The 16,052-nt window shown below is 40.7% G+C and overlaps 3 non-coding genes across 3 annotated transcripts; all 3 read left to right on the plus strand.

The window, feature by feature from the left end:
* The first annotated feature begins 320 nt into the window (after window positions 1-320).
* trnas-gcu (transfer RNA serine (anticodon GCU)) lies at window positions 321-402 on the plus strand. The gene has a single exon. It is a non-coding gene; the product is annotated as a tRNA-Ser (tRNA).
* A 14,343-nt stretch (window positions 403-14,745) lies between these two features.
* Window positions 14,746-14,819, plus strand: trnat-agu (transfer RNA threonine (anticodon AGU)). Its single transcript has one exon. It is a non-coding gene; the product is annotated as a tRNA-Thr (tRNA).
* A 648-nt stretch (window positions 14,820-15,467) lies between these two features.
* On the plus strand, window positions 15,468-15,541 carry trnat-agu (transfer RNA threonine (anticodon AGU)). Its single transcript has one exon. It is a non-coding gene; the product is annotated as a tRNA-Thr (tRNA).
* Window positions 15,542-16,052: the final 511 nt, after the last annotated feature.

Raw genomic sequence — 16,052 nt, forward strand, 5'->3', positions numbered from 1 at the left:
AAAAGTCATCATTTTTGATGTATAATTGCATGCAACACTAATTTCAAACCAAAAAGAGAAAGACAGCGAGATGAATGACTTCAAGGACAGTGCAGCTCTTCTGTACTTATCCATAAACATCTACGTACAAATTGTCATTCCCTGGGAAAAAACCCCATCTGATACCCATCCTATACTTGAGAGTATATATATTTAGTATCCAGTTGCAATAGTACAAAGTACCAAGAAAATGATTGTTTGCCCAAATATCTGTTCATCTGTGATGTGTTGAGAACAAGCTGCGAGGCCTCACAAACCAGGGGACAGGAAGCTATAATGTAGACGAGGTGGCCGAGTGGTTAAGGCGATGGACTGCTAATCCATTGTGCTCTGCACGCGCGGGTTCGAATCCCATCCTCGTCGATTGGTATTACGTTAGTGTGTCTGTATGTTGCTGCTGCAATACCTGAATGTTCCAGCTTGGTACGAATAAAGTGTTTCTATTGTATTATTTGTTCTTCCAGGTATGACAGTGCTGGGCCTCTGCAGGCCTTAAATGTTATGAGAAGAGTTTTGAAGTCTATTCTGGAAGTTACTGGGAGCGAACACACAGAAGCTAAAACAGGAGAAATATGACCTCTCTTACTGATCCCTGTCAGTACTCCGGCTGCAGCATTTTGGATCAGCTGCAGACTTCTTTTTCGACTTTGTATTTGGACATCATGATAATAATGAATTACAATAATTCAACCTAGACATGACAAAAGCAAAGGTTAGTTTTCACTCTATGAGGCCAAAGTAATATCACGTAGAGTAAGAATACTGTAGCTAGTAGTGCTACAGCAGCTAATCTATTCTAAATAAATTAGATTTAAGCCACAAAAGAAGAGCACAGTATAAGAAAGACCAGTCAAAATATAAACTATAAAATAAGATATAAAATGTAAAAAGAAATAGTAAATTAAATGTAAAATATAGGCTGAGGAGTTACTCAAATGAGTGAGTTACACCTGTTCAGGTCACCAGGCTTCCCACCACCACCGACCTCTACACAGCACGATGCAGGGGGAGGGCCCTCCGCATCATGAAGGACTCCACCCATCCCGCACAAGGAGTTTTCGAACCCCTCCCCTGAGGCAGGAGGCCAAGGAGCCTCCAGAGCAAGAACACCAGGCTCAGAAACAGCTTCTTCCCTGAAGACTGCTGAACTCTAGCTATGCTCTGTAGACCCCCCAACACTCCCCTCCACCCTTAGCCCAGAGCTGTAGCCATTTCATTAGAATTGTAAATGCTGTTACTTTGTATGAACCAGAGTCTAAAAAAATACTGTAATGTTTTGGTACAGATAAAGGGGCTGAACTGAAAGGGAGCTGGAGTGACTTGTGTCAAGAAAGAGGATGTAGGCAGGTAAGCGGCCTCTGGGCAAGGTAACAAACAAGCACACTCCACAGCTGCAGCACTGCCAACAATCCCTAATCAGCTTCTGCCTGCATAAACAGTCACTCTGTGGACCAGAGAGGAAGGCGCCAACGTCCCCTGTGGTGTTCTGAATTGCTCCGGATTCTCAAGAAGGCCCTGAGCGCTGCCACTGCTGCACTACTGCTTCAGCAGCTTTGGCTTTTAATCTGCTTTTGTGTAAGTGGACAAGCCCCAAGGAGTGACTGATGAGCGTGACTCGGATAAGATGTGGATCACTGGACTCTGCTCTCTTACCTGAACTATGTCTCATTGCTTTTTTTTTCTACCTGACATGATAACAGGTCAGGTATACAGGGTGCAGGAAGCAAAGTCTCCCTTTCTGCTTACCCTGTTGAAGTAAACAGCTGCTTATTTATCACTTGCTGCTTCTAAGTTTTTGTCTTTTTGTGTATTATTGTACTGTTTGTATAATGATTCATTCATTCATTCATTCATTCATTCAACTGATCATTGTTAATGGAGAAGAATGTAGAAGCAGATCTTATAACGAGACACTTACATCCTTGGACACTTTAGGTCCTCAGGGGTAAATATAATATAAAAACAAAAACTCAGTCATAACTTTAATAACAAGCAGAATTATTTTTGATCAAAAATATAGTTCACAAATCTGGGATGTTCTCTTCCCATTATCTTCAGCTGAAAGGTATATATTTTTACATAGAGAGGATTTGTGCTTTGAAACTCCACACCCACGATTCTGTCCTCCATATAGGAAGCTTTACTTCTCCATATGCCATTGCACTTATTGTATTTAGAAATCTGCAGTAACATTGCCATGGAAAGCATTGCTCATTTTACTCAGTGTATTGTACTGATAACAGAAACACAAGAGGAGCCTTTGCCTGGACGAAGCAGAGCTTTCAGAGAGCTGATATACAGAAGATACATTATATTAGTTCTGTGGAATGACTAAAAATGAAACATCCAATGACGTTGTAATTTAGACGCTCGTTGTTTTCATTAACTAAAAACAAAATAGTTCTTTTATGATATATATTTGTGATTTTATATGTGAGCTGCATGCTGTTCATAAAATAAAGTCATGTCAGGCTAACTGCTTCCTTGTCTCCATGTTAAGCTGGTTCAACACATATTAGTAGATCACAATGTCGGAAACTTGTCTATTTACTTAAGTTCCACAGTCTACACAAAAAAGCTATACAGTTTAGCACTTGATGATAGCAGCCTACAGATAATTTTAACCAGTTAGCAAAGCTAACATTATTAGAGACCAGATCCGATCATGTGATCGGAAATCGGGCCCGATTATATGGTTTGAGATATCTTATCTTATCTAAACATTATTAATGACAGCCCTAATATTAGCTAAAGCTAAAGCTAATATTAGGGGTGTCCAGATCCGATCACGTGATTGGAAATTTGGGCCCGATTATATGGTTTCAGACTCGATTGAAATCGGATGTTACCTCCCAATCAGTACTTGGATATATGTATTAGGGCTATAAATGGCTTTCTGGTGCATTGTGTAGGGGTATGATTGTCGCTTTGAGTGCGAGAGGTCCTGGGTTCAAAACTTTCGGTCAGTTTGAGCCCGTGGAAATGGGTAGATGGTGCAAGTGCTCCTCTCGACACACACAGATTTGCTAATGCAAAAAGAAGAGTGAGCAGTAACAGGTGATAGGTTTGAATGCCCTGTGACAGCGCCAAGGTGCAGGACATCACAGCCAAGGTAGCTTAAACGACCTGCTATTTGCCTCTAAAAGTATCGGATCAGGACTCGGTTTCGGCAGATACTCAAAATCAAATGACTTGGAATCGCGGGGCTAAAAAGAAAAACCTGATCGGGACATCCTAACGTAATATTTCACTTCTTGAAAGTACTGTATGTAGCTGCTAATCACTTAATAAGTGATTTTCTTAATACTAATTCCACTGTCTTTTATTAGCAGTAATCCTGTCTTGTAGATAATAATACAATTACATGAAGATGGAAACAGCTGTTCTTTGAAGCTAACGCTTACATGTCATCTGTGCCAGCAGATTAGCCCATTAGTGTGGTAACATTTGCCAGTTACCATATAATATTGATAGTAATACAGTTGAGGCCAAAGTGAATATTAGCTTTGAGCATGTTCTGGATTAAAGTGGTGGACTGACTGATTAGCTTTGTGACCCTTTGTAACCCCAACAAGGCATGTACTCTGTTTACTTGCCAAATCAATTTGTTTTTTTTTTTTTTCATTCTAGTATAATTAGCCTAATGAAATCCACGCACAAGGTAATAGTATTAGTGCTGTCGGTGCAGTAGCAGATAGAGATAGTGGTGCCAGAGAGCGCAATGAATAAAAGAACGAGCAGCAAGAGGCACAAAATGACAAAGAGGATAAGGAAAGCCGCTCTTCTACCCAGGCTTCTCCTGTATGAGTCACTGTCGGGCTGCGTGTGCCCACCGCTGATGGAAAATCCTGTTTGATGAAGCGCCAGTGCCTTACTAATCCAAGCCCTTTGGCAATGAGGGTCAGCGGAATCAAACTGGTATAAAAAAAAAAGAGAGAAACAAAGGCAGCTTTTCTTTTTCTTTCAACAACCCAAAACTCTATTTGACCTCCTGCTCGGCTGATATCCTGGAAAGAAAGCCCTTCATTAATTTTTAGAATATTACTAATTCAAAGCTGAGTGTAAACTTTTGTTCTGGTGGTGTTAACAGGGAGGAGAGAGGCTAGTGATAAATGTTTAATAACAGGGTCTTAAGAAGAAAGTTTGGCTAAGAGTTTCTCACAAATCCAACACTGATGGAGGGACATGAGCCAAATCTGAGATCTCATTTGTCTCACTTGTTTCAAAAGGTCTCTAGAAACATCTGTCAGCAACCACAGAGGAGATACTGTTGAGCGAGAAATCCCATACTTTTCATTTGAACAGTGGCAAAAGTCATGTTATAGTCCTGTACTCTGAAATAATGACCATAAGCCCTTTTTTTTTCGTGTCCTGCCAAACCAAAGAGAGCCTCTAAAACATCTTACTCCTTTAACATTAAAACTCACTAACATCAGGCTTTTGTTCAGTCAATGATAACTCTCCAGCCCTCAAAAGAATGTATCACCCCTGCTCCATTGGAGAACAATGCAAACATCATGTACACACAGCCAGTTTAGCCCATTTTCAGCTGCATGGTGATCCCCTGTGACACTGGAGCTTACGGCAACACCATTCCCAGTCAGTGTGGTTTCAGTTTATTGACTGTAGGAAGCACTGAAATAGAGAATAGAGAGTTATCAATACATTTGCACACATCAACTTCTAAAGTGTACAAATAAGGACAGCAGCCTTGACAGTTTAATCTTCTACATTTTCTAAACGTTAATATGTTCCCCCTAATGTCTTTTGCTCTTTTCTTTAAACACACGTGATAAGGTTCATTATTCCAACACTATTCTGAAAATGACAGTGACTCATGTCCTTAACATGCAGAGCGGCTTTATTTACTGTGGTTTAGAACAGCGGTCCCCAACCTTTTTTGCACCACGGACCGGTATCATGTAAAACAATATTTTTACGGACCGGCACAGAAAAAAATATATAAAATAAAAACAAAGTGCATACAATGACAACTTACTCTTATGCTTAATTAGTGGGAGCCTTTGAGCTTTCTCAGCAATGAGGCGGTCCTATCTGGGGATAATGGGAGACAATGACACCCGAAGCGTGTTTCTCATGTCCAGTCCACTCCGTCATTTTGTTTTGGCCGTCATTTATTGCTTCTGTCCTTCTTGTTCACGTTTTCTTCTTTCAAAAAACTCCATGGCTTGTCTTTTAATGCAGGGTGCTTGGTCTTAAGTGCCAAAGCAGTTTTGAAGGCTTCGCCACATGTCACTCAGAGCGGACTTGGTGTGTGAGAATCACCTGTTGCAATAAATCCGTATTTTAAATAGGACTCCTGATATAGTCTTTTAAATGCAGGTTTCTTTTTCTTTGAAGGGGTAGGCTCCTCTTCTTCTGTCCCCTCGTTAGGTCTTTCCCCTTTCCGAAGAAGCTCTCCAAAGACGTTTTTTTATTTATTTTTGCTGCTTTTAGGCTTAATTTTGGGGCCGTATCCCGTGACCGAGACCAGCGTCTGCAGGTGCTTAAAGGCACAGGCGGATGAATCTGATCGATTTATAAATGAAACAGCTTTCAGACTCAGATAATGAATAATATATTTTTTTGCTCAGTCGTTCTGTGCGGCCCGGTACCAAATGACCCACGGACCGGTACCGGTCCCCGGCCCGGTGGTTGGGGACCACTGGTTTAGAAAACACAATGTCCTCACACAAAAAAACTACACGTTGAGTCATTAATACATTCCCCCGAATATAAACCATGGTTACAACAGAACATGTGATTGTATTGTCTGATGTCACCTGACCGATACAGCTCAAACATTCATGTTAGGATGCAGGTTTGGGAGGGTTAGAGTGCCCCTTACATAATGAGCTGTGTTAAGATGTTAACTGATTAAACTACTACTGATTAAAGTTGGGCATATAAAACAGGATCAAGTTAAGATCACTTTTTGTCATTGAACACAATTTCATAACATGAAAAACGGCCTCCTGTGGTCATCATGTTGGGTTACCATGGTGACATAAACACACACGTTCTGTTTTTAAGGACTAAACTATCAACCTCATGTTACATTTTTCTGGTGTGGACGGGCAGAAGAAGCAAATCACCCCACATAAAGTTGTTGGATGATTCAGTGTCTTATAGAAGACAGTGTGTGTGTGTGTGTGTGTGTGTGTGTGTGTGTGTAAGAGTATGAGTGATATGATGCTATGTTTATCCTCTGTGGGGTCATAACGTTAACAGCCATAACCACCATCATAAAGACTGATCACAGGAAATCAGACTTCCCTGAGGCTATCTCTATCCCACACACACACATACATATACAATCACACACACACACATGCAGCACATCAATCAATCACAGCACTACAATCCTGCACTGCATGCAGCTGGTAACAACTTCCTCTTCTATACAGTCTGTTCCTCTGGAGGAAAACAAGTATTGGGCAACAGTGTTCTGATTACACCTGGCTAAATGACATATGAAGTATGTCTCTATTTCAGGTTGAAGGATCATTCACTGTGAATAAATAAAAACAATCTGCATGCCTGCAGTGTTGAAGACATTCAATATTGTCCACTGCACTACACTAGAACTAAAACACTACTGCAGTTTCTATCTGCATCAAAGTTGAATATTAGTCAATCCTGACTAAAATAACATCCTCTGCAGCTAGTTTCAGTTGTGATTGGTCGATTGCTACATTTTGTGTTATTTTTAAGAACAGACAGTTGCTATGGATCCAGTTCTGATCGCCAGTTTGATCTGTACATTTCCTGAAGAAAATGCAAGTTTGGTTGCTGCAGCTGAAGCATTGCTCTGAATGCTGATGTGAAGGATTGCTCTGAATTGCTGGAGAATCAGAGCAATTCATGCCTCTGTGTGTCAGCCTGTCACCATGGTAACAGCAGAGGAGACCTCAAAAACCACTCCAACTTTGAGAGCCTGGCGTGCGGAAACGATCCGGAATTAGAAAATTATGAATACAAGTTTGATGGAGCAGCATCTAATGAGTGTTTTAAGACTAAAATGGAGACTCCATTTTAGTCTTAGCTTGAAATTTGTAGGAGGAGATACACAAAAATTGCTTAATATTTGAAAAACTATTTTTTTTTAAAAACTTGACCCGGAATGTCCTTTGTGAGATGAACATTTTGATAGTTGAATGGCTGAAGTCGGTCAATGTATGCTGAAGATACGCTGCGCCAAAATACATACAGAAGAATAAAGAAGAAGAAGAAGAAAGAGGGTGAAGAACAAGCAACGGCAATCAAACTAATAAAACTGTTCTGAGGAGGAATGGGCTAAAATTCCAACTTTAGCAGTTACTGGAAACATTACGTTGCCATTATTGCAGCTCAGGAATGTCACCACAAACACTGGAAGTAAAGTTTTACATACTTTTAGCATTTACAGACATTTTCCTGAACAAATCAATGGCTGGGTTCTGTCTTGTCGGTATGATCGGGTTCTCTTGGGTGTGTAATACAGTAAATCATGGGAAAGCTTTTCTAACAGAAAGGCAAATTGACAAATCAATACTGTGATGTAGTATAATGCTATAAGAAAGCTCATGCAAAAAAAAATCACCTGGAAACTGTGGCTGAACTGCAGACAAAGCAAATAAGAGCAACTCTGCTCTGTGTTCTCCGTCACCGTGGCCTCATTATAACTGGTGGCTGGCGCTGACTCTTCGGCGGCTTGGTGTTTTTCTTTGTATTCACACAAAACGCTGCAGGTACACAATCTTAACAACAGCCTCTCTGTTGGTGCTTTAGATTGAATGTGTTCACCAAATGGCGTGTGTGTGTGTGTGTACACGGTGACCAGCCTTGCAGAAACCATTTCCGCTTGTTTTTCAGTTTGGCCAACTCACACCTTTGGATTCTTAAGTTTGAATTTCTCTCATACTAAGAAAAGTTCCTCTCCCTGCAGCTTTGTGTTTTCCAGAGAGGAGAGATTGACACACGGAAGCTGAGACGGAGAGGGGAGTGATTGGCGTGAAAGCCTCTTAAAGGATTCTGAAAGAATGAGATGCAGATGACAACTGAGAGATGGAAACTCTGCAGGCAACAATACACAGAGGTGCATGCAAGCAAACACACACACCCACAAATCTCATCTCTCACCTTCACGCCGACTTAAACTTCTGCAGCTAATGAAGATAGAAGCTGCTTCTTCAGCTTTGCTGATCAATATGAAGACTGTGTGCGTGTTTGTGTTCTTAAGCCCGAACAGATCTGTGAAAAAATGTTTTCTTTTTCACTTTACTCTGCTTCAGTAGCTACAACAGCTCATTCTCCACACACAGCAGACAGATTTGTGTGTTCATGTATTTGTGTGGATGTCTGTGTTTCCTTTCCAGTATCTTTATTATCTTTATTTATCTATATTTCATTATCACATCCAAACATGTCCCGATGTCCTCTCATCATTCCTATATGTACCATCATCACTGTACATTTCACAATTTATGTTCAGCATTGTCATTACAGGACAGTGAAGGGCAGCCCGATGTCCCAGTGACAAGCTTAAGGTTTTCCTAAACCATGCCATTTTTTAACAGTATACATCGTTACTGTTGCTATTGTTCTGCTAAATAAACACAGATGGCTTTATTTCTTCATAGAATATGAATGCCTTGTATTCATCTGTATGTGGTATATAAGGAAGTTGTTTTTTTTTTAAATTTAATAGTGTTATAATTGATTTTCTGTCAAAGTGACTGCTCCCTGAGTGGCTAGCTTAGCTATTAGCCTGGCCAGGGGTATTTCACTGGATTGTTTTTTAGATACTTTAATAATCATAAGGAAATTGTTTTTAAGGCTGCTGCCAAGCAGTGTCATACAATGACCAGTAAGGCATGCCACACCAGTGAGCAGTGCAGGTGAGGACACACAACAATGACTTAGGGAGGAGTTGGGATTGAACCACCGACCTTCTGGTTATTGGACAACCCTGCTATACCACTGAGCCACTGCTGCCCTAAAGTATGGGTATGGGAGCTGCAAAAAAAACTCATCTCCATGGTACCAGTGCAACAAATTCATAGCTAAACCAAGCCAGGATCATTGAAATTGAAGTACAGGAGTATAAGTGTCAATATAAATCCAAGTCAGAAGTACAGTAAGCAGTGTGACTGAGAACAATATATGCTGCATAGCTGTAACATAAGAGATGAAAGATGTTGATGAAGATTCTCAGTCATCCAGGTCATCATACGTAGAGAAGGTTGAAGCAAGGCGTCTGGACTTGTAGAGTTTTCTAGAAGACGTTTCGCTGCTCATCCAAGCAGCTTCATCAGTTCTAACTGTGATGTTCTGGCTGTGATGTTCTGGCCAGAACAAGTCCTCTACAAGTCCAGACGCCTTGCTTCAACCTTCTCTACATAAGAGATGAAAAGTTCTAAATAAATACAAATATAGACCAGTGGAGGGAATGACTTTCAGAATTACAGAATCAGAATTACTTTATTTATCCCCGAGGGGAAATTCTTTAAAATGTGATGCCTGTCATGATGATCTAGCTCTTTGCCCCACGGAAAGGGGAGGAGTTATACAGTCTGATGGCCACTGGCAGGAAGGACCTCCTGTGGCGTTCTGTGCTGCTGTTCAGTTGTCTCAGTCTACTGCTGAATGTGCTCCTGTAGGACAGCAGTGTGAGACCTGAAATTTCCCTCAAACTCAGGCTGTGTGACGGTAATACTTACATGAACAAGCTAGCAAGCTAAGCTTGGCTATTTAACTGTAACGTAGCTAAACTGCATTAGGGTTTTGAGGCAAGGCGTCTGGACTTGTAGAGTTTTCTAGAAGACGTTTCGCTGCTCATCCAAGCAGCTTCATCAGTTCTGTTTGGTGGGAAACATGGTTTATATGTGGTTACAGACCTATGTGGGTGGGTCTGGGTAAAAACTTAAAAACAATAGCACTAAATGTTTCCATACTTACCTGTGATGTTCTGGCTGACTGGGCCAGGTGTGTCTAACGACTGGCTAACGACTATGAAACTGTCGGAGGGGGACTGGTGGACAGCCCTTTGTTCTTACTGTGAGTATGTGTAAACTTCCTGGGAATGGATGGAATCACTGCATTGTATGTGGTAGACAGATGATGTCTGAGGCCACCACCTCTGTTAAGGGAAGGTTTTTCCAGCTTAACATAGATGGCTTCCTTGACTCCTCTTTCATACCACCTTTCCTCCCTGTCTAAAATGTGAACGTTGTTGTCCTCAAAGGAGTGTCCTTTGTCTTTGAGGTGGAGGTGAACAGCTGAGTCTTGTCCTGAGGAGGTGGCTCTCCTGTGCTGAGCCATTCTTCTGTGGAGTGGTTGTTTAGTTTCTCCAATGTACAGATCAGAGCATTCCTCACTGCACTGGACTGCATATATCACATTGCTGTGTTTCTCCCTGGGAATCTTATCCTTCGGGTGAACCAGTCTCTGTCTCAGTGTTGTCATAGGTTTGAAATGGACCGGGATGTCATGGTTGTTGAAGATCCTGCGGAGTTTCTTGATGGCTGACTCTGTGGCTGTGATGAGGTCACAGCCACAGAGATTAGGTCCACCACTGGAATCTGCTCTGGCGAGATGGCAAAGTTGAGGAGCCTCAAAGTGGAAGTGTGAAGTGCCCCTTGTGGAGCAGTATAGTTGATGCATTAACACTTGTGTGGTGCCACCTTTAAAAAAATAAATTTAGTATTTATGTTTGGATAATTAAGACAGCTGCATTCTGGTAGCCATGAAGATTAACGTTATGGACTGTCAACAGTCATACACAGCTGCCATTTAAATCTTATTTTAATAATAAATACAACATGAAAAAATATATACTGCAGGAGGTTACTGAAAGAATAAGGAATCAGGATGACAGCGAGGCGTTCAGCATGTCCATGAAAGTAAACACGTCTTTAAAAAAATGACACCATCTGTTCTTGACAGTGTCTTGGAGTTGCTTCGTTAATATTTTTGAAACTCTGCATGTCCCCAAGAAAAATATGCTTCTTCAGAGGAAAAGTGTCCGCAGCATTCTCAAACTGTCAGTGCATCATGACAGGAGAGAGTCATGTGTGTAATGTGGAGGAAAGCGACCGGCAGCCTCACGTATACGCCCACATATGTTTTATTGTAATATCGATCTGATCCACGTGCACAGGCCGTGCTAAAAGTGAGCCTGGCCGTGTCAGAGGGTTCAGGATAACACCGCCCTCAGTTTTTCCTGTGAGCCTGCGTTTCTTCACTCTCGCTCAGACATGCAGTACATCATCACAGTGTTAATATCCCTGCTGCAAATGACTCTAAGTGTTCTTCCCAGGCCTACAGCTTGCAGCAAACTTCTGCTCTCATGGGTGCCATTTCCTCTGCTTCCAAACTTATATTATCTCCTATTAATAATTCATATATTGAATCAGACAGGAAGAAATGATCTGTTTGTCACGCTGTGTATCAACACAGCTACATTATAACGTGTTTAATGACATGTTGGGGCAGAACTGTCCAATTTTTTTTGTACTGTAGACAAAGTTCAAACTTTTATTTGTAGATGTGTGTCGTCTGTTCTTTAATTACATCTCATCTGTCTTGGTCATTCATCCCTTGAAGCTTGTGGAGAAACATGTTTGGAACTCTCCCCAGACTTCATAGTGTTTTACAGAGGTACTTACAATATATTGTGTTACACGAGAGAAGGTTAAAGTCAGGAAACAAAAGTCTGCTGGGTGTAGTAAACACCACAGATTCAGTCTATAACATGAAGGGATATAATATAAGGAAGCGGATACCACAGTGTGATAGTCAGAACACTCGGCTGTGTCTCAATGGTCAGATCTGATTTGTAATATCCCCCCCAGATCGTGCAATAAGTCAGTCATTTCTCCTTCCATTTCCTATCTTATTCATCGAAACATACCTCTGTTGTTTCCCCACTTGTACACTGAATTTCAATAGTTTCCGTAGAGCACAACACCGCAGCAAAGGGAACTTTTAACTGCTTGATTGAAGAGATTTAAAAGTGACGATACAAGCAACTTTATGAGCGATGGATCGTTCATCATGTCGCTGTGCCATTCTGCATGGATCAGGAAATCAATAAGGACTGATAAAGCAGTAAATGATAAAGCCCCGCGTTTGACCTTTGTACAACCGAAGATGCTTTTGCTGGAGGATATGAGTAATTTTTGGTGTTTACCTGACACACAACACACACACACACAGCAGGAACACAACAGTGCATGGCATAGTATCTCCTAGGAATGTCCATGTCAACTCGTCTCTTACAGCCTGATTAGCATCATTGAAGATTCAAGATATTTAATCATCTAATCATTTTATCAACCCGTCATTCACCCATTTAACCTATTTGTGTCAGGTGCTGTTTTGTTTATGTATAGATCAAAAGTACAAAATACATTTTAACCCTGCAACCACTCTAAATGGTGATTGAAATAGTGTGTGATATTTGTTCTCTCCAGTTTAGCCTTTGAACATAACTTAAATATAGTTAGTCCAGTTGGTGAACTTGACACCTGTATGAACCATCAAGCTGTTTGTATTTAATTGTCAGTTGTGGCACAAGATTATGTTGGTAAATTTGACTGATTCAGTGGATTACTTTACAGATTCCAAACAGTAATAAAACACAAATTGGTGCCAGAGGGGCCTCTGCAGCGTAACGACAAAATGCTTAAAGCTTAAAAAGAGATGAGTGTGGGATGAAGTGGGGATGAAAGTGAGGGGAGAGGGAGCTCTTCATGAGGCCTATTTTTATCTTTACCCTTTAATCACCTACTTTTTAATATAGTTCTTTTTTCTTCAATCTCACACACATACACACCTGTATCACAATCACATGCACATAAACTCATGTTTATGTAAATTCATCTTCCTGCTGTCCATTTTGTGTCCAAGTGTGTGTCTGCTTATGTGTGTGAGACTTTGATCACTGGTCCTGTCCAATCACAGGCTTAATAGAGTGTGTGTCAAATATTTATACAAAAAGACACACACACACACACACACACCTGTGCTTCACATTATATTACAGATTTTATGTTATTTTGCAAAGGAATACAGATTCGCTTCCATCGTTACATTGTAAATCAGTAATATGGAGCCTGATCCGTGGGAGCTTACACATGTAATTGGCTTCAACTTTTGTGAAAGGCTGAAAACAAAAATTTGGTGTTTGCAGACTCTCATGTGTAGGTCAGAGTGAAACGGTGAGAGCAGCAGCGGCAGTCGGAGAGCTAAGGATTGCTGCATGCTTAGATCTATGGCAATGGATCTACAGTGTGAGCTTTGATTAAAGACAGCGGAGTTGAAGAGATGAAACTTTGATGGGCCTCTGCACGCAGCAGATCCCTGCCTGATATGTGAACTGTGAATGAGATTTTATGGCTTCATCCTTACGCTTTCGTCAGACATGCATGCAGAACGGCACGGGAAGGTTGAAGCGGGTGACTCAACATTTAACTCCGATCCATCTTCTGCCAGTAAACCAAATGACTCAACATCAGCACTTCCTGACTCATGTGGTTCCTCAGATGCAGCATGCCTGACATTTATCCATCTATTTTCCAAACTGCTCAGTCTTTTTTTATTAAGCTAATTATAAGAAGGAAACACTGATTGAGATTAGAAAATAATCATGTGTGCAGCAGGACTGAGGGGAGAGGAAATGGAGAGTAGTGATGTTGATGTTCAGGTACCATAATAAGAAATGTGGGCTGAGGATTAGAGTGTAATTCTAGGGACACAGTGTCCTCTGAGTGAGTGTGTTACCTTGTGTGTAGGTGGAGGGGTTATTAGAATTCAGATGGGAAACAAAACTATCTACCGCTTTCATTGTTGCTCTCATTTTTTATGTCATTCCTCGTTCTGTTTCCATTCTCTCTGTGCATTTAAAACAAGCATTAAAGGACGCTTTGGCTAAAAGATGAAGAAAAATGGTCAGAAACACATTCTTGCAGCTGAACTAAGGAGCATGGTACATGACAGGAAATGAGGCCCTGCCCTGCCTATTGGGTGAACAAAAACCCTTTGGCAGCTCAGTAAGACTTGGCTACATGGATGAAATCAATGAGTGAGAGCATCTACAGACATATGGAAGAAATCAATCAAAATGGCTGGTGGAGATGTCTTTAAGTAAGTTACAAGACAACTATTTGAAACTTTTTTCACTAACACACACACACACACACTTTATACTGTATCTGATTGCAGCATGGCCTAATTTCGTCTGACGATGTGAATTAGCACCAACTCCACTGTAGTCAGGGGACTGCCTAAATTAGCATCAGTATAGGTGAATGATCAACTGTCCTCACTGTCCACAGACTAATTATGTCTGATTATTGCACTATTAGCAAGTTCCAAAATCGATTTGAGCTTAACAAGAGAGAAACTGATCAGTGATGGTTCTCTCAATTTATAAAAGGAATCAATGGGCAGCAGTGGTTTAATGTGGTAAAGCAGTCAGGTGAAACCAATGGCAGCAGAGCATGCATAAATCAATAGAGTACAGTTTATAGTGTATATGCCAAAGGTCAAAGGTCTACCCATAGCATTCTTCTTGACAGTGTATATTGTGACTCTGAAGAATAATTGGTACAAACTAATACAATTCAAGCTGCTGCTGAACAATATACAAAAACAACAAAAAAGCAATTCAATAAATAAACAAATACAAAATACTGAATAGTTGAATTCCATGATACATTCTCAGGCACTGTGGCTTAGTTGGTCAAAGCGCCTGTCTAGTAAACAGGAGATCCTGGGTTCAAATCCCAGCAGTGCCTCACTTTACCTCTCTTTAAGCAATTTAATTAAGTATTTCTGATTCTGATACAATATAGTGTATAGTTATAGTAGGCAGCTTGGTTTTGGAGTGAAACTAATGAATGTACATTACAGGTCAACGGCCACAATAAAGAAGACGATCAAATACACAGAGGGCCTTGTTTACTATAACCATTCATCATTACATTTAATTCATACAATATGTTGTCATTGACTCCTTCATGTGCTAACTTATGACTACAACACTACAGCAATTCTGAAACTCTCTGAGTGAAAACCTGGATTAATGGAGCAAACGTTTGGTGTCATGACTTGCTAATTCAAATTTATACAGTCCAGACTGTTTCTGATGCAGGAAGGTGCTTCTGATTTGAGTGTACACCGAAGTCCTTTATTCTTTTTTTAAACATGCAAACTTGCTTTTTATACATAAACTAATGTTGTTGTTTTTTTTTTTTTTGCTAAAATTTATACATAGGTCTTGTTTCCAAGCAACGTGTGCTGTCATCAAGTCTTCTTTAATTTAGCGGTGTTTAAGCCTTCAGGTGCAGGTTGGGGTTGGGGCCAGTGTTCTTCTGGGATATACTGTTTCTTGCTATTTAACTATTACATTATACTGAATAGTTGAATTCCATGATAAATTCTCAGGCGCTGTGGCTTAGTTGGTCAAAGCGCCTGTCTAGTAAACAGGAGATCCTGGGTTCAAATCCCAGCAGTGCCTCTCTTTACCTCTCTTTAGGCAATTTTCCCCTGGGATAAGTATTTCTGATTCTCATACAATATCTCTGTAAACAGTGTATGGTTATAGGAGGCAGCTTGGTTTTGTAGTAAAACTAGCAAATGTATTATTACAGGTGCAGGTTGGGATTTGGCCAGTGTTCTGCTGGAAACTACTGTTTCCTGCTATTTAACTATTACTTTGGCACAATACTTTCAGGCCCATACACTCCTTGACGAGGCTGGAAACAGGATAATACACTTGTGATAGTCAATGAAGCACCAGCCCTCTGTCATCCATGCAGAAAGTTTCATCAACGTCTTACAAGTTGAAACAATTACACTATTTCTTTTTTAAAATATTGACGTGCTTGTACATCACATAGAGATTGAGAACATTTGACTCACAAATTCCCACGTGTTAGCCCCCAACAGTGGGTGTGGATACAGCACAACATTTGTTCGTATCTCACAGCACTGTCCGTTCTCTCCCGAGGCTAATTAAGTGTGATTAG

Source organism: Parambassis ranga, chromosome 10, assembly GCF_900634625.1.
Source record: "Parambassis ranga chromosome 10, fParRan2.1, whole genome shotgun sequence".
Taxonomy (NCBI): domain Eukaryota; kingdom Metazoa; phylum Chordata; class Actinopteri; family Ambassidae; genus Parambassis; species Parambassis ranga.